The sequence below is a fragment of the Cygnus olor genome, chromosome 2 (genome assembly GCF_009769625.2).
Source record: "Cygnus olor isolate bCygOlo1 chromosome 2, bCygOlo1.pri.v2, whole genome shotgun sequence".
In the NCBI taxonomy this organism is placed as follows: Eukaryota; Metazoa; Chordata; class Aves; order Anseriformes; family Anatidae; genus Cygnus; species Cygnus olor.
Window position 1 is genome coordinate 118,630,873 of NC_049170.1, and position 20,049 is coordinate 118,650,921.

Below are 20,049 nucleotides of genomic sequence, written 5' to 3' on the forward strand. Positions count from 1 at the left end.
ATGAGAAAATATGAGCTATGTGGTTATGGTCTTTTAAAAGGCATATATTTATTTATTGTTTTATTAGAAACAACTCTCTTGGTTGGTTTTGGAATTTTACGTGAAAGTGAGTTTCCTGGAGCTACATTAACTGAGCTTAATGATTCACAGAAACCTCTGAACATCCAGGTCGGGCCAGGGAAATCTGTTATTAGGTAATGCTCATTTTGTCTTAGATTATTCCACTGGTCATCAGATTATTCCCTTTTCAAACACAATATATTTTCATCCACAGTCAGGAAAACTGGAAACCAGTGTCTCCATTTAGTGAATGAGAAAACCTAAACTTTTGGACTGAATTTCACCCTTTCCTGAGATGCAATCTACCTAACAAACTCTGTCAATAACAGGGCTTACTAGCTCCCTGTTAGAAGTAAACTTTTTGCTGTACACTGAAGCAGCTGAGATGTTAGAAGACAGCTTCTCTAAACAGCCTGTTGGGTTAATGGTAGAGTTACTGTGGAGATACCTCTTGGAGTCTCAGGAAGGAGGAGACATGCCAAATATTTCTCTGAAAAAATTCAGGGCAAAAATCCCCACATTTTCTGTATCATTTCCACATAAAACCTGACTTCTTTACTTTTTAAATATCACCAAAATAGCCATGCCTCTGCTAACTGTAAAGATAGGGGTTATCATGCAACTCAAAATAAATACCAGAAACCCCACAAACAAATGGGGAAGCAAGCTGTATGACCTGAAGAGTGTATGCTGAACTTGTCTTCTGAAGACTGATGTTTTTTGATCATAAGCAACTTACACCTGCAATACTACAGTATTATTCTCTATGGTCATAAAATAATAGCAATTATTTTTCATACTAATAACAATAAAATTAAATGGTATAATTAATGTTGTTACTATAAGATGGGACCCTATAGCTATTTACTCTCTTGTGCTATTAAAAAACAGTTAGGGATATTTAAGAGGATACTTTTTAATCATGGCTACTAGAATGTTGACTGTGGGGAAGAAAACTCTGAGAACAGTGTATGTGAGTAGGGTAAGTTTTTCAGGATAAATGTTAAATCAGTTTAGTGGGTTATGTTGCTAAACTGGTGTCAATTTATACCATACTGAAGTTTGTATGTCCATAATTTTGGGCACAATTTTCATTGATGTTGAGTCTAATCTATGGAAATGCTAATGAAAATACACATATATTAACCCTCCATAAAGCTCATTGTTACAAAATTAGATCAAGCTGAACTCAATCTTATGGAAAGTTGTACTACTCTGTCTATCCACTCTTCAGGGAAAGAGTATAAAAAGGCAAAGAACTACCAGAGACTTAGCTGTGGCTCCTTGCTTCGAGTGCCATCCTATCCTGTGCCTGCCATGGTATGGCTTAGGAAAGCGTATAGTCACATGCTGTCCCTCAAGGTTCTGTATGGATCCACAATGTTGTGACCATCCACTATGTAAGTGTTAGCATGGCTTACCAGAATGGCACCCAGTTCTGATTCCTGAAGGTGTTCTTAGTTGCTTACACTTAAAATGCTACTTAAGCACTTTGCCTTTATCTGAAGGAACTCTGGACTGATCTGAAGAGAATCTGTACCTAGAACTTTAAAGAGACAAGATTTGTTTAAAAATCCTCACACTTCTATGCTTAAGCTATGGGTATGATATATAATCCTCTAGAAATCAAAATTTGTATAATCAAATTTCTTCAAACACAAACAAAAAAATGGACACCAATGCAATGTATGCACAGGAAGTGAACTTTTGAAATGAAACCTTTCTTGTAGTTTTGACAGCAAGAGAAACACCGAATCACTATAATCACCCACAGAAACAGCGTGAAGTCATGACGTAATCTAATCTAATAATGATCTTTTATTATGTCAAAGTTTGAGAAACAGGGTCTTGAAATTCAGTGAAAAGAGAAGAATCACAGAGGCACCCCTAAAAATGCCTACAGATCCTAAGCAGTGACCAACAGGAGAAAGAAAATCTGGAACTGAGAGTTTGTAAGTGTTTCAATTCTGTCATTAAAAAATCCAATTGTAGACAGATTTTAATGCAGAAATTTCTATTGTATTCTGACATGGATACATATTTTTAAAATCTTTACAACTCATTTATTATTTTTAGGAATTAGTTTTGGGAAAAGAAGATCTCTGAAAAAAAAATTACATGTAAGAATAAGGTAGGGAATTGGTCCCTTCATTTTTATAAATGTCACCTTTCAGGAGCAAAATTTGGTTCTCTGACCTGCACAGCCATATTCAACTTTGCTATTCTACTGTATCTGTATCTGAACACACACCAAATTTCATCAATGCTGTGTATATGCAAGAGGAAATTTTGGTATAAGGCATATTACCCCTATCACTGTCTCATGCAGAAATAGCAAGTTTCTGTGGAGACAAGATATAAGAAGAAATCAAGTTTAGTTTGTAGGCTGGACAGAAATGATGGGATATCCCTCCCTAACTTTACATGTCTGAAATGCAGACGCATTTCTGAAGCAGTGACTGCTGGCTTCCCATAGTCTCTAGGTAGCATGCAGGCAATCTGCAGGCATTTCTACAGCTATGTAGATGTGTGATACGTCTTATTTATTTCATACATCTACTTCAGGGTGAGATGAATTGCATCCAAGAAATCGCTCTTTCTTTCCACTGACTCTAAATGGAATCTGGATGACTGCCTCATGTCTAGACTCTTACACTGTTCACAGTGACATTTCACTGGAGGATTCCTAACCAAGAAACCTATGTCAATTGCTGAGCAGCATCTTACAGTTTACATAACATGATGCTATGTTGTTCTGAGTTGTAATTTAAAAAAATCAAAAGAAATAAAGTAGGGAACCATCCTCCAGGAATGAAGGCAGTGCCAGTCCTTGCAGGAAAGAACTGGCAAAGAAAATGAAGCTCACAAACAAATAAAATAGAGAATAGACAGTGTAAAATAGAGAAAAGAAGAGTCAGGCACAGCTTTGATATGAGCAGCATGGGTTCAGCATGACAGGAGGATCCAGTGTCAAGAGGGAGAGAAAGAAAAAGGTCAGCATGATATGGAAGCTATTTCTTTAGATATAGAAGAATGAGTACAATCAATTTTTAAGCATAGCAGAAGGAAACTGAACTCTTAAGAGCTAGTATGGATGGAAATATAATCTTTTTAATGTTCGCATTGGACAATATTTTATGAAAGAATAAAAGTTTTCCTGATAAGCAAAGGCTTCACACGGATTGGTGTCTGGTAAAATCGAAGTGTCTTTCAGCTTGAAATATTATCATTTGACACTAAATATGACTTAAGTCTAAGTTTGCTATTTAAGCTCATCTGTTTCTTGCTTGGTGTATTATGAACTATTGTATACTTGAGAACCTTGACGGCACCAATGACAGTGGCTCTGCATTTAGTTCTCTCTTTTTAACCACCCATAATGCCACATGTCCTGTTCTCTTTGGTGTCTTCTCTTCAGTGCCAAGTTCTGAACCACAAAATTAATGAACTTAAAATCCAAATTCTTTCTAGCAACTCTTGCTTGCCTTTGGAAGCCAACAACAGGAGCCAGATTTTCAAAAATGAAAGTGTTATTGTGCCTACATTGCCTGCCACAAACATGCCCTTTTTTCAGAAAGTAAGGTGAGTGTTTAGGCAGAGAATTATTAACACCATCATTTGCTTGAGCTGAGTGCCAAGAAGGGCTTTTTCAACAAGCACTTAGTGAAACCTTGGTTAAAACAAAACAAAACAAAACAGGTTTCATGTGTTGGGGTTTATAAATTTATTTATTTATTTTGTGTATTTACTCCAAGGAAGTCTTGTAAGTAAAATTCACCATATCCAAACAAAAGACTGGCAGCTTAAGTAAGTATATGAACAGGGGGAAGGGAGACTTATTTCCTGAGTTTCAACAGATGTCATACTTAATTGGTTGTGAAATAAACCAGAGCTACTCTCGGCCTGTTTCCCTAGTTTCAGCTGTGAAGACACTTTCAAACATGTGCATTTCCCTCCTGCTTGTTATAATGAGGGTGTGGGGTGAGAATCAAACCTCCAAAAGGAGTAAAGCAGCATGCATGCTATATACAGGCCTTCAGATACACTAATTAAACGGAAGTGAGAGTTACATCTTTTGTTCCTATGAGGTACATGTATCTACAGCATTAAGACAATTCTGTTGACAGATGATTGTCTTTGCCTTTTGCTAATATCAGGAAGTCATTGGACTATCCCATTCTGATGCAACCTTTCCCGTCTTCATATATTTTCTCTCTAAAACACCTCTTTTCATAATTCAAAACATCAACAATATTCAACAACTTGGTGAAAAGCAACATATATATACATACATATATATATATACACATATATATATGTATGTATATTATGACTAAGAGAGCATTTCCTAGGTATTTTTTTCCCCTGTGGATGTTTTCTGCTAGAAGAAGGAAAGTAACACCACAGGTGATACAAGAAAAAAATAAAAACTCAAGTATTAAATAGTTAGCTTGGTTAAACATGGAGAAGTATATGAGAAAACGGAGAACAAGAGTTCTCCTCCTATGCAAAAAGACCAAATATTTGTAACTGTGGCTGACCATGAGCCAATGGTAGGCTCATACAAATACAAAAATACAAATATAAAAAGAGTGTTAGCCACTTTTTTATGCCTTGTTGTATGTGTAGCCCTCAAAATTAAAAAGGCTCTTTTGAGCTTCATGGGAAAAGCTAAATATGCAATAGGTGTCTTTTAATGAAAATCAATGACCAAGTACAAAAAAGGAGGGGGGAGAGAGAGAGAGAGAATTTCATACAGAAATGTAATGGGAATTGCTTAAAAAGAGAAATTAAGGCCAAGGTCAAATATGTTTAATTCACCTGTGACAAACAAACTGAACAATATTTGTTCTTTCAGTTTAGACTTGGAACCCAGATCCCAGGAGTACTAGGAGAGAGCTTTAATCCCTAGAAAAAATTCAAATTCCCAAAGTGCATGATGGAAACCAGTATAATCCTTCCTGAAGTCACAAATAAAATAGAAAAGATGTTATTTGCTATTAAAACAAGAGCAGTTATCAAAATCTGTATTCTTTTAATGTTTTACAGGTCTGACTTTCGGCAGATGACCTCTCTTGTTTGTCCCTACATGTTTTCCAAAATATAAAAGTGAAATAGAGTCCCAAGGGCACTGTACTTGAAAGGTTATGAGAGTTAGAGAATTTTAACCATGCCTGCCAAATCAGCAGATGGCTTGTGATTATAATTATATGCATCAATAAAACGAATAATCTTTACAAAATTTGAATTTCTACTAAAGTAAGGGATTTAGTAAGCAGATGCAACAGAATGCATTTTCTTTAACCCTTTTTGTAGACAGCACTGTTTCTCACAAAAATAATGGGAAGGGCTATCCATAAAGTGGCTTGACCATACACTTCAGCCTTAAATATATTTGCTTCTTTTGACAAAGTGTCAATGTTATTTAGAGTGATTTATGTGTTCAGTTGCACTTTGTTCACTAAATGTCTGATGCTTATATATAGGATGATTCCCATTAGACCTGTACTTCAAAATGGTGTTTAATTTTATAAAATGTTACAGATACAATGAAAATGTCATGTGTACTCACTCTTCATTTGTATCACTGTAGTAGTTCTTTCTATTTAGGATTTGGTGACTTTCCACAGCTTGTATGGAGGTTGAGTTAAGCACGTTGTTAGTGAGGAAAATATTCTTTCTCCCAATTTTGTGAAATTTATTAAATGTGTTTTTTATTTTGTTTTGTTTTCTTTTTCAAGAAAATGAATTATTTAAGAGAAAATAATATAAAAATCACAGCCTTAGATTCCAGTTGCTACTGTTCTTATTTTGAAACTTACTTTTGTAATAAGAACTTAATTTTTGTAATGTTTGTGTCTTATATTGTGTCAAACTTCTGTGTGAAGTAGGAGAAAATCGAACAGTAAAAATAAATAAATAAATACACAAAAAAAAGCCACTCTAAGCCTAAACTATTTCTGGTCCGTATCATAAAAGTGCTGCTTGAAGACATAATATTTGGAAATATCCTATACTATTCTGACACAGAAAGATAGAAAAGATTTGAAAACAGTCCTAGGTACATTTTCAAAAAAAGTCTTCTTTTGGGATAGTGTAGCTGCCTACCTATGGTATTTTAACCCTTACTTCGTCCAGCTGTTAAATGCAAAATTTTATTTGAAGAACATCCTTTTTTTTTTTTTTAAGGTACTGTAGTATCTCTGATGTGAAGTGTGCAAAACAGCATTTTGATGCTCATTAAAAAGTGTATTTTTACTTCAGAAATGACAGAGCTATTACTCTGTATCATGTAAACCCTTCTTAGCATAAGGATTATTGACCTGATCGTCCATAACAGTGTCTTTGGAGCCATTACTACTTTGTTGTGCCAATCCAGCTGCTGTACATGTGCTCTGAGTGTTGGGGGGAGCAATTAAGGTGTCAAATTTTCTGCTGAGTTTTAAGGAACTGACCTTTTAACTCTCACTATCACCTGAAGAAACACGATTAAGAAATTGGGTTCTCCAATCCTCACATACAATTACATTTTGGAAAACTTCTAAAGCTTTTTTTTTTTCTTGCCTTTTTTTTTTTTTTTTGTCCTAATGACTCATGGAGCAGGGTTCAAATACATGTCTTTAAATGAAAAGTAAGTTCCTTAATGGAGGGAAAAGTTCATGTATGATGCCAAACTTGAAAAACGAGCTAGCAAATGTTACCCAAATCTATTAAGCAAATCAATAAACCCATCATCTTCAAAACACTTACACACCTGCTTTACTATATTGAAATGAGCCCTCGATCTTACCTCAGTGGAATCATTCACGTGTACAAATGCTTTTGTAAGTGTTCACCTACCCAAGAAGGTAAGCCTAGCTTCCATTATAAAATAACTTTTGCAGTTAGGCTATCACGTTTTGTGAACTAGAAATCTCCAATTTAGAAAGGCCAAAGTTGTTAGTATTATTAGAAGACTTCCATGAACATAACTGAGAGTAATTCTCCTCCAAAGAGATTTTATGTTAGTACTAAAAAAAGGTAAGAGGGAGACAATCTTTTTATCACTAATTAAACAGTATCTTTAGTCTGAAGTGATTCAAGTTTATTAAAATTCAGAAGCACCAATTCTGCTTATGCAGTTTTTAACAAGCTACAACTATGCGCACATAAACTACAAGAAGTGACCTGATTCCAGTTATATATGCATAGTTCCAAAATTAATCAGTTCAAGTAACAGACAGATTTTGTTCTAGACTCTCCAAATATATATGGATATATTAGAATATAAAGTTTGTTTTGCATATTATTTACTATGGATTATTTTGGAGTGACAGAGACAGGCCTTCAAGAGGATAATTTGTGATTGACCTATGATATACTTACTTATCAGGGATATCAGATATTTTGGGATTACTAGTGTGAAAAACTATAAGTGTACAAAAAAAAATTGATTTAGAATTATTCAAGTCAACTGTGTAATGCCATAAAGTTTTCAGATTCTTATGCACAACTGACACAGGTCTCCTGGAACTGATATGTAAAAAAAGATATGTGAAAAGGCCTCATATCAGATTGTAAGGTCCAAAAGGTCTATATTGAAATTCGGTTTCTAAAAATTTGGTGTATTACATAGTTTTTTGGGGAGATCAGATGAAAAACATTAATTATCATAAATTAAGTTTTCTTTGCTTTTTCTCTTAGCTGTACCAAGAAAATAACAGGCAACGGAAAAATTAATGAAGCTATGAAAAACTACTGAAACTTACTGTGTCTCTAACCTGTCAGATTACAATAGCTGTATTAGTTTTGTAGCACTGCTGCATGTGCATTAGCCCTATGAAATCACTCTCTACTTTTAATAGGATAAAAGATAGCTGAACTTACTATCATGGAGAATGCTGAAATATTAGATATGCCTTACTCTCTTTCACATAGGTATATGAAAATCATGATGATTGTGTGATAGGGATCTGTTCATTTGTATAAACTGTAGTGATGCACCCAAACTGAAAATATCCTGAAATCATACCTGTTAAAATGAACTGAAAACTTAATACCAATTAGCAAAGTTCAAAGCAAAACTGTTTTGTAACCCTGTAGTTTGCAAAATCTCTGCTGATCTAACAATTAGGTGTGAATTATAGGACTTAGAAGAGAAAGCAAGCATGTTTTCTGATGCCTGCATATCTCTCATTTTCTAAGGCAACATAAGGAAAACATGTTGCTCAGAAGAACACACCTAAAATATGTAAGGAAAATGAAAACAGATACAGAATTTTACTGGAGTTTGTTTATTTCATCATTAAATTTCCTAAGCTGGAAATATTGGGAAGTGCAAAAAGTAGAAATAATTGTAACTTCATATAACTTGAGTTTCAATAAACAGGGATATTATATAGGTGTGCATAGGTTTTTTTTTTAAATATTTATATTTTATATAAATATGCATAGGTGGATTCACATATATGCATACACATATTTGCAAGGAATCACAAAGTGCATATGTTAAAATATCATATTTTATCTTAATTTTTATAAAATGTGATGTTACTTCTATTTTCCATGCAATAAGAAGGATGACATGCAACATGTCATAGTGAACTAATTTCAGTGACCTTTGAAGAGTTTTTAATTGAACAGGTTATCTTGAGATGTCCCTACAAACATATAGTGGCAAATGTTTTAACAAATTAAATAACTCTTCCAAAATAAAACAAATATATATATATATATAAATAAATAAACTGTAATGCCAGCTGATATCTGAACCTTTCTTGCTTCTTTAACTGTCTGCATTTAAGAAAGCATTCTTAAAACATTATTTTTATGTGTTTTTAAGTTGTTGGGTTTTTCTTTTGGGGGGGGGGGGGGGCAGGAGGGGTGAAGTAGAGAAAGCATAACTTAATTCACACAGGCATCTTGTAATAATATCATGTTGTTTTGAACCTACCATCCCCTGAGCTTCCAAAGTGCAAAGCAGAGAGAAATATTTTAGCAATGCAAACAAGACTTTCTGGCAACTTCCTGTTGTCATTTTTCAGCAAAATAAAGGGTCCTGAGATATTAAAGTGAAACACTCTTAGAAAAGGTTTATCATTGGTAGGCACAGGCAGGCACCTGCAATTATAAGATATCAGATGAATATTTTGCTGCTGTGCAAAGAAAATAAGTAATGATTATATAAATATTTAAGAGCAAATCTTCAACTCTTTCTTTAATTTCAGCTTGTGTAAAGGCAACACTGAGAGATATCATGGAAAAAATCTGTTAACAACAGATATACAAAGAACAAACAGTCAACAACAACAACAAAAAAGAAAAATCACCACCATCAAAAACAACACAACAGCCCAAATCATAGTAACAGCTTCATTTATATCTGCATAGTTCTAAAAACTCTACCAGGTATTTAGGTGGAGTAAGTAGCTGGCTAGTGGACTGAAATGTGTATTCTTACTTATAACACATTTTCAGCAGATTTTACAGACTACTAAAAAGAAACTTTCTGTCTGCAAAGTTCATCAGATGCTAATGTACATCTGAGGCGGTGCTTATTGTGTGGCAGTTCTTACAAAGAATATTTATTTCATTATACTATAACTACAATATCCAGTTCACAAACGTACTGTTTCACCTTACTTTTGGAATTCCAGAAACTTTTGTAAGCTGGCAAAACAGACAGAGAATAGGAAATAAACAAACAAGAAACAAACCCAACCTTGATTCCAGAGACATTTTTCTCCCCTTCATGAAGTGACAGGGAAAAAAAAAAATCCCTTCATTATGACCTACTTGTCCAGAAACGGACTTTCAACCCCATGGTTAGGCTAAGATTTGCTCTACTTTCTCCCTAGGGCATAATTGTCAGACTGACTTACCGTGTGCCTTTTAGCCTTTGTTCTGCCTCTCACGCTGACATCAGGGAAGCAGTGATGTAGAATAAAGCAGGGGTGGGCTAGGTTAGTCCACTGTTTGTGTCGTTGTGTGGTGTGCAGGGACACTCTGTGATACTCTAGTGAGCTGCTAAGCTTTTTTTGTAGGCTTTGTGTCATTTACTTAACGACCAATCTCATTAGCTGCCAGGGTACAATGGGCTGATGCATTTTCTATGTACATACTCTACACAGTGACCCTCAAGGTTGCCGAAGGTCTATTTAATCAGTCAAAATGCTGAATATATTTGCAGTAAATCACTAAAAAAAATACGGGACCACAGAGGTAGCTCATGAGGGTTTACTCTTTCCTAGGAGTTATTTGCAGGTAATAAAGTGATAGGAGATGTAGGAAAAAGCAAGGGCAAAGAAGGGAAAGGGGCACTCACTAGGTTTGCACTGGTCACCTTTAATTTAGGGAACCTTGGGGGCCCTGCATATTGCTGTGTCTCTGCTTGTTAATTTCTCCATGCAGTTCATGCTTCAGTGTAATCATGTTATCACAATTAAACCCCTTTAAATAAGAAGAGCAGCGCTAACAAAATACACAGCCTTTTGCACATTGGGGAGGGGATATGTGTGTTGGGGGGATGATGTTTATTTATTAACTTCCTCACTATGGGCAACCTCAGGGCTGGCTTCTTTGCATTTCTAACCTCTCGTCAGTTACAAGGTAAAACCCTTCTAACTCCTATGAAAAATGAAATGCTGAAAAGACCCATGAATGAGGACAGCTGTCCATAAGTAACAGGGAGAGTTCTATTGTCCAACTTGTCCCTGGATAAAATGAATACTTTACAGCAGAGGCTGTTCAGCTTGGCTAAAGAGTATGGGGAGAAGGGGAGGAGGTCACTGGAGATTTCGCACACTAATTTAATCTGGGAAAAGGACAGGCACTGCATCTCACTTGAACAGACTGGCGGCAATCTGGGCTCCCACAGAACTATCTCCTTTTGCCTGTGCTCTATTTATTCCTTATCTCTGTTTACCAACCGCTAGGTCCCTTTCATTCACACCACGAGGCCGTTCTCCTACTATCAGTCAGCAGCTGACACTGTGGAAGAGCCTCAAAGGCAAAAAAAAAAAAAAAGGATCAAAACTAAACCAAAGCTGTATAAACAATGCAACAGTAGAAGTAAATGCATAAATCCTAATTCTTAACCCAACCCACAGGGTGCGAACAGAACCTTTATAGTAAATCCAACAAACCCACCACAGTGAGCATGGGCTACAGAGGAAACGGGAAAAGCCAAATATCATTCATGAAATCACCATCTCAAGCAGAAACATTGAAAGTAGACATTGGTGGCTATTTAAGAGACCTCAGGATAACAGGCTCCTCAGTCCTGTGTATCCACCAGCAAGTAATGAGGGGCACACTTACCTGTGTGCCTGGTATAAGGTGAAACAAGAGCCCTTACCACAGCCCACTTGGCTACCTCACGGTTCAGAGACCTCAGATAACTTTGCACGATGCTTCTTTTAATCTTGCATGATTTGCAAGATTATAAGAAGCACAGGCAAGTGTTTTTTTTTTTTTTTTTTTTTTTTTTTTTTTTTTAATTGTGTATCTGGAGTTTGTTTTAGGCTCGATAACTTTATATCTAGAACTCAGAAGGCAAATTATTATTGAAGCATTTGTCCAAGTACTTTTATTTTTAAAACCCTGAATATTTCAATATTGCTCTTTCTCAGTCCTTAACTTACATTTTTCCCCATTACTTGTGTACAAGCTTTCAGCACTTATTGTGAAAATATAATGGGTGGAGACAGGAAGGAAAAGAAAGATGAAGTTTGTGACTCATATAGAAAAGTAAAGGAAAGTAATAATTTCTTTATATTTGGCATTCTGGGCTTGGATTATTATGGTGACATAACTGTGAATATGCTGATTTTCTAATTACAATGGTACCTTTGTTTGTCTTCTTAAACTGACTTCATAGGAAAGAAGTTGAAAATATTCATAGAAACACAGCAATATAGAACATATAGAACACAGCTTCAGTGAAAGATTCCAGCTTCTTAAACCTACATAATCTGTAACTCTGAAAGTAGGGATATTCCTCGTGGAAGAGGATCTATGCTTTCTCAAGTTTTTCAGACATAAAAGTATCAGTTAACAGCATATAGTCAATATATTGTCATCTGTTTGATCAAGATCACTATAAAAATAACAAAGAAAATGTCACTCATTATCAAAGATGATACTGGACCTAATTTCAGTTTTGATTTCCACCTATGTGCATTATGAGCAATGAAGTCTTTACTACTTGGATCCTTTTTTCCAAATGAATTAATGAATTAAATTTATCCTTTCACCAGCTGCTAGGCAGCAGATGGAACCATTTCTGAAGCCTTGTTGAATTCAATCCATAAAACTCATTTCCTAGGATTAGCAGTCCAAAGTTTCTTTTAATGTTTATATACCGCTTGGGATTTTGAATTTCATGATGTTAAACTTTCAATTTAACTATTTTTTTCATTTCATATCAAACAAATATGATCGTTTGGATTTCTATAGCTTTGTAACCACACATTTCAGGTCACATAAGGACAAGAATTCATTTCAAAAGCAATCAAGTAATGCAAGATTGGGGTCTGGTATTTTTTTGTTTGTTTGTTTTGTTTACATTGCAACACTACCATAGGAACCATTTCTGTTATAGTCAAAGATTAACTGAAAAGTTGTATTCTCTGTAACTCTGAGAAAAAAAATACGATAAAAATTTAGTTTCAATAAGTAATTTGGTAAAATTATTGTTATCTGAGGTTGTTTGTGCTATTCACAGAAACATGACATGTTCCTGAAATAAGTTTTTCTTGAACATCTTTTCTACTTATTAACTTCAGTATAAGATTTATCTAGTTTTGAAAATAACAACAACAAAACCACAAACAAACAAACAAAAAGTGCAGTAGTGAATGGTGGCACTTTTCTGTAACGCTACAGACTTTTTTTTTTCTTTTCTGTACAATAACAGGAAATATTTGTTAATCAGCTGCAGTACCCTGGACAGCTCCTTTTCTTTCATTTTCGATTTTTTACCTCTGCTACACACCTCTGAAACGATAACTAAAAATCAGGAGACTTAACTGTGATTTCATTCACAAAGGCCACTATTTATAGATCTTTGAAAGAACTAAATTATAATTTAGCAAAAGTTTCTACTTATTATAAACTGACAGAAGAAAAACAAAGTAAAAACATGCCCTCTCCCTCATAGCTTTCAAAGACATATTATATTAAAAGACTCAAGAATAAAGCCTCATGATGTCAAAGTCTTCCTGCTATTCAACAAAGTAAATAAAACTAAAAAAAGTGATTCATTCTTGTGTATAACAGTGATTTCCGCTAATTTGGCACAAGAAATCTATATTAATCTAATAATGCAGTAAGCCAAGAAGGCCACATAATAATAATTACCATTGAGTAATTGAATATTTAGAAGGAGGAGGAAAAAAAAAAAAAAAAAGGAAGACTGGTAATCTTAGCCTGCAGGCATGAAAGTACTATAATACACAGATGATATTTACAATTAAAAATAAAATGCTCCAAACTGGGAAGTTAGGAGACAAAGTCTATATTTAGAAATTCTTCATTCTGAATCTGGATTATTCATTAGCCACCTTAAAACAAAATATATTATTGTATCAGGGAAAGCTTTCATCATAAATGCTGCAATTTTCCCCAAGAATTACAAAAACGTTGCATAGCCAAATCAAATAAGGCACATATACGCAATTAACTTAACTAATTTAATTGACAAAAGAGATAATAAATGTTCGTTTTGAATCCTAAAAAGATCCTTGACTGCCAAAGTTCACCCCACACAGTTTAAGGATAAAGTCTTGGATTTGTGCTTTTATAATCTATTAGATGAAAAATTCACAGCACCTTGCAGAAGATTGCCTTGCTATTTACATATGAACGAAGACAAACATCTGAACTAAGTGCTTTGTTAAAGACAAAAGAAAGTCAGAGAGAGAGAGAGAGAGGGAGAGAGAGGGAGGGAGAGAGAGAGAAAGCTATTGCTGATCAGTGTTAAACAGACTTTCTCTAGCATCAAATGCTATTTCATAAAAATCATCCTCCTGCAAAATGTTGTCCCAGAAGGTCCATTTCATTCTTCAACCTTGCCTGATATTACTATCATTTAACTTTCCAAAGATTTTCCTGACAGAGACATTCATTCTGAAGTGTACAGTATTCGCTTTTTTAATCAGAAGCTCTCAATTCACCCTCTGAATTCCAAATAATTTAAAGGACTTATATGTCACACTTTGAAAGACCCTTTTTCATTTAGAGTAATGCTATTAAATACAGTGATCAACAGTCTTCATTTTAAAAAACATTGCGCATGATTTTAAAGCTTTCTAAAATATCATGAGAAACCTATTTGGTGTGTCATACATAACTGTAAGTGAACCTGCATCTATCGAATAGTCCCTACAAATACACTGGTACCACTCTCCTCTCTCATTCCGTTTTTTCCTCTTTTTTTTTTTTTTTTTCCCCCAGTGGTAGTATTTAAGTTGAGTAACTTTTCGAAATGAGAGGAAAAGTGTCCTTGCAATCATTTCCTCAAATCAAACAGCTAAAGCTGCAAATTTGCACAATTCTAAAATATATATGAACAAAGGCTTTACTGAGGCAGTATAAATGCAATTACACCATGACATTTTATTCAGAAAGCATTCTCAAAGCAGTTACAAGTAGCTATTTTTTAATTGAGGCCTAAAATAGCATTTAGGATAATGACCAAACATACATTGTAGAAGAAACAGCATTAGTGTTATTTAAACAAAAAGAAAAGTTTGCAGAGAGCATTTTAAATATGGATTTAAAACCCTCAAACTTCTTAACACAAATATCTCAAGCTTTCAACATTGATATATGGATAGGATTATTATTTTTTTTTTCTAAAATAAGAGCACAAACCATAGAAAAGAGAGAAAGTTACTAATATTACAAGTTGCTTAAACATCGATGGGTTCAGAATAGTGTGAAAAAGTTGTTAAACTTACTTTATTTCTGTTTCCAAAACTTATATGTTTCTCCTCCCTTGTGTGCTGAACTGTGCACTAAAGCTGTGTCTTTGAAAGGTAGTTCCCATGATATGACATCCACTGCCTTTGACTGCCTAGAGATAAGCACCTGCGTTTGTGTCCCCTCTTTACGTCACACCTCCCTATTCAAACCTTCTCAATATGATTCACATTTGCACATCAACAGCCTCATGCGCATACACAGATTTTTTTCGGCTCTGGGCCCAAAACTTTCACTTTAATTTTCATCACATGATTGCTGTGGCATATGTCCTTCCAAACCTCCCATATATCAGTCATCATGCAAATGAGATGGAATATCACTCCTCTGCAGCAGATGGCCAGGGATGATAACAATGGCTCAACAGAGGAGATTCAATGTCCCTGACTTTATCGCCACGGCAACAACAACCTAAAATATATGTAATGGAAGTGGTGCTTATTAATTTTGCAGGCTCGAGTGTTCTGATTTTGTGAGTGAATGGGCTGAGTTAAAAAGGGGGCTGTGTCCTCCTGCCTCTAGAAGACTATCTATAAAAGCCAGGGACCTGGAAATTATTTTCAGTGACTAAGAAGGCAACAGCCTAGCAATTATTTGAGTAATTAGGTGTAATTCCTCCCTGTAGGCCTTGTACCCTCCTGTGCTTGTTTCACAGAAGCTCGCGAATTAGACAGGCACAGATACTGAAAAGAAAAGTGCCTCAAGATATAGCAGGAGAGCTTGCAGGAACTAAGCTTCAGTGATATGACACTTGGCCTCCACCAGGCTTGGTAAACACAAGCCCCAAGCCATAAGTAAATAGAGGCCCCACTCCACAAACACAGACCAATTAAAATTACAAAGGCAGCCACACTTCTGGGTGGGGCTGTGGGAAGCTTTATTCTGCAATGGTCTCAATGTGAGTTGCACATATAATGGTCTCTTAGTTGGAGCAGCAAGTACCGTGTTTCCACTGCTATCTGTCACTATCAAACCAGAGAACAAGGCTCTTCAGGCTGTGAATTTTTCCTTAGGGATTTATCATGTGTCTTTAAGGAAGGTTTCAAAGTGAATTTTCTGTGTGTTGTCTCCTAAATGCAAACCAGGGAGAAGATATAAATGTGGCAATTTGCTATTTATCTTCAACGGTTTAACAGGAAGGATTGCGGATCACCATTTAACCTCTGAACAAACAAAATATTCAAAGCCTCTGTTCATCCTGTACATGCTGCAACTTTCATGTTTAATATTTTGAGCATGTGAGTAACCAAAAATTCCTCTGGAAAAAAAAAAAAAAAAGTTCAGTCATATTCAACTAAGAAACTGTACATACAGAAACTGTATATGTCTTTTGTTCTTTTCCCCCCGGGATGTTTTACAAAAATGGAGAATCCTTTGTCTCCCTCTGCAGTAGAGGGGAGAACATTTTAAGTACAACTGGTGAAATAATCTGGAGAGTGGAGGGTCCATCGTGTGCTTGAGATTTAGCACAGAACTCGACCAAGGAAACTTGCTACCCCTCACCTGAGAAAGTATCTCAAAATTAATGAAATTGTTGAAAGTAATTTTCACTCCTCCCCTAGGAGTCCACATACCTTGAACAACTGTGTAAATTTGAAGCCAGGGAGGAGATATCAAGCAGCACTATACCCCCTGAAGGAAAATCGAGCTAATGAGACAACACTTGACAGGAGTGCCCAGCTTGTGGATCTTCCCCCTCTTTTAGCAGGGGTCAAAACCACTTCAACACTGTTTGTGTTCTGTGTCAGCATTTCCAATAATCAATTTCTGCAAAGGTAAATATTCCATCTAAAAATGCAGGCACATTTCTGTTGTCTGTATTTGTATATTCTAAACTTTATATTCTAAACTTCTAGAACTATTATTACTCTCATAAGCTTGTACAGTGCCTGGCACCTTCTGACCTAGTATCAGATGCTACCAGAATATGAAAGTTCAATACCAAACGATCTTTTCTTTTCCACTATGAAAAAAAAAAAAAGAAAAAAAAAAGTATTCTGAATGTGAAAATAATGCATGCCTGTTTTAACCAAGTGAAAACCAGAAGTGTTTATTTTCTATCTTTAGTATTCGCTACTACTTACTAGCCATCAACAGAAGTACATGAAATACAAACAAATGTAAAGTGAAGCCTATTGTTCCATCTTTATCTCATATTTCAGTGTGGAGTTGGTAACTACATTTTCCAAATATAGTGTTCCTGATCAATTTTCTTTTCATTTTTTTAGAGAAGCTCAGCCAAAAATAAAGCCTTGAGCTTCTTATCTTTATTTTTACTTTGTGTGTGTGTGTATGCATGCATATATGCAATGGGATTCTAGAATTGTTCATGTTCTTTACTTCTGTACATTTCATTCTCCACTCTGTTAATTTAGGAATAACTCAGGAACGTAGCTGTTATGGTGAGCTGAAGAGGTAAGTGTGGTACAAACCTATGAAAACTCTGAAGTTCCTTGTAGCGGCTCTATAATTGGACAGAAAGCCAATACATTGAGTACTATAGGAATGATGTTTTCCTGGCAGCTTGTGTTATTTGTGGGACTAGCCACTGTCTTCAGAACGAGATGGAGCTTTTTTGCTTTTTTTCTAGTCTTTTTTTTTTTTTCTTCTGTGTGTGTGTGTGTGTGATCTGCTGTGCGTGGCCCTAATTGATCATTGAGTGAGACTGGCATATAGGTCACTGTCTTTATATTTTCCAGTGTTAAGTATAGTCTTGTGTTGTGAACTGTCTCATTTATCTTAAAGATATAGCTTGTTTAGAAAAGCTGTTCAGACCCTCTCACACCATGAGACAAACATGGGATAGCTAAATCTTGTACATCCTGTTTGATTCTTATCTGTATGGTTGTAGTGCCATGCATATGCAAAACTTGTCACTGAAAAAATAAATGTTTTGGAAGCTATTTCTTAAATTTCACTGAGACATATAAGTAAGAAAAAAGTAAGAAAAAAAAACAATCTTTGTCATTAAATCATTCCTAAACAAGTTCATATTTAATGAAACTTTGTTTTATGCATGGTTTATGGTCCAGTAAACAATGATGAAATGGCAAAGAGAACATTGTTTGTGTTGACTATACACTTAAAAAGCGACATATATACTGTAATGTACATGCTTTCAAGTTAGCAAATCTTTAAGTTGCAACCATCATCCTGTTTTGACACTCTAATCATTAGGAGGTTCAAAGTTTACAAGAATAATAAGGAATGGATAAAGAAAGGGTAAGTTTATGCCTCAAACTGCTCATTTTAGAAAAAAAAAAAGAAAACTAACAAGAGAATGATGACTTGCTGCAGAAATGTGAATGAAATAATTGTGCATTGTAGTATGCAGTACCTACCATTCAGACTTGCAGTGGTAAGAAATTCTGCAGACCTAATAATGAATGCTCAGGTGCAAGACTTTATAGTCCTAAATTAATAAATAAAATTATAAGTTACTCATTCTAAAACACCAGATAGACCACAGCAAAGACTGAGAGAGAAAGCTTATTTGTAGACTATATGGCAGTTACTTGGTTGCTATTTGAACTCAGGAGAAACTTCAAAAACATAACAGAACTTTAAATTATGAATATTGTACTAAATAGCACAAGCATTTTAAATGTTTTCACCATAATTTAGCTTATCCTTACAGTTATGAAGAAGACTGGTAACATTAAAAAAAAATAAAAAATAAAAAAAAAATCATTCCTCTGCAGAAATATATGTACTCTCTGTATTCCTACATATTGCAGAATCATATTATAGATCTATTTTAAAAAGAAAAAAACTTGTTTATGTATAGCCTACTTAACAAAATAGGAATCCCTAAGACACGCCATGAGGGGAAAGATAGGGGAAATAAAATAAAGAAACTTCAAAATAACTTGGTATCAAAGAAACCAAAGAGATTATACGAGACATACAGGATAACGAGCAATACAGGAGATAAAAGCTTGATTCTTCATGAAGAGATAAGGGAATTAAATATTCTCTGCTGGTGCCAGTAAATTCATTGCACACATTGGCATCATCAAGCACCAAGTGCAGAGTCATTATAGACAATAGCATTGCCAAAGTTGCCAAACCCATGTAGCACCTGGTTGAATAAAAACAATAAATCAGCCTGGAGTGAGTTATGTTAGCAGGCTTATGCTGAGAAAAACTGCCAGATATATATGTAGCAGAAAACTACAAGTCATTAAGCATTTAACTTTGAAATGAAATTTCAAAAATGTATTAACCATGTTTATACAACATATTATTACTTCAAAAGTGTCAATTTATAGGAGTAAAAGGATGATGAAGAAAAGATACCTAATATTAATAACAGAATGATTTATTCAAATAAAATGACACATTGCTCATGGAAGTGTTAAGACTTTCAGTAAGTCTCTATGAATTTCAGTAAGACTCTATGAATTACTCCATTCACTGAAGTAACGGAAAGATTCTGTCTTTTCTCTGGCCACATTCTTTCTTAAATGTTTACTGAACAGTACCTTAGAGAAAGCCAAGGAATTTTGGAGTATTCCTTTCCTGCCAATAGATTCTACCAGAGAATGCTGGAAACAGACATTTCAGATGAGTTATCCCAAAGGCTCTTAGTGCAGGTATGCACCCAGTTCTCTTATGCTTTCTATACAAAAATACACCCTTGAGTATTCAAGGGATTGTGGACAACTATCCATTTGAGGAATGGAAAAATTTCACCCTTAATGGGCTTTGTTGTTGGGATTGTACTTCACTGAAAGGAAGATTAGAACGTCGGTGTTTCAAGTTAGAATTTTATGCAATTCAGACTGAATGACTGAATTAAAGCTGGGAAATGAACATATTTCTCTCTTCACAGTCTTATTTACTTTAATATATAGCATTAATAAGTTACTGAAAACAGTTATTTAATAAGCTCTGAAAATTAGACACAGGTGATGTCAAATATGGATTAAACCTTTCAAAGAAATCCCATAATAAGGCTAAATATTAAGACCAAGAAATTTTCTCAGCTCTTTCTGCTAATTAGAAAAAAAAATCAAACACATATTT

The 20,049-nt window shown here is 34.9% G+C and overlaps 1 protein-coding gene across 5 annotated transcripts in view; it reads right to left on the bottom strand.

Annotated features, from left to right (window-relative positions):
- ST18 (ST18 C2H2C-type zinc finger transcription factor) overlaps nucleotides 1-20,049 on the bottom strand; it is a 172,948-nt gene that overhangs the window by 89,156 nt on the left and 63,743 nt on the right. Inside the window, exon 1 of one of the 5 annotated variants that reach the window (XM_040550415.1) lies at nucleotides 9,921-10,010. The exons of the other annotated variants lie outside the window; for them this stretch is intronic. The gene's annotated coding sequence lies outside the window, so the exon portion shown is untranslated. Of the gene's footprint in view, nucleotides 1-9,920; nucleotides 10,011-20,049 lie in introns of those variants that run through there. 5 annotated transcript variants of the gene reach the window in all.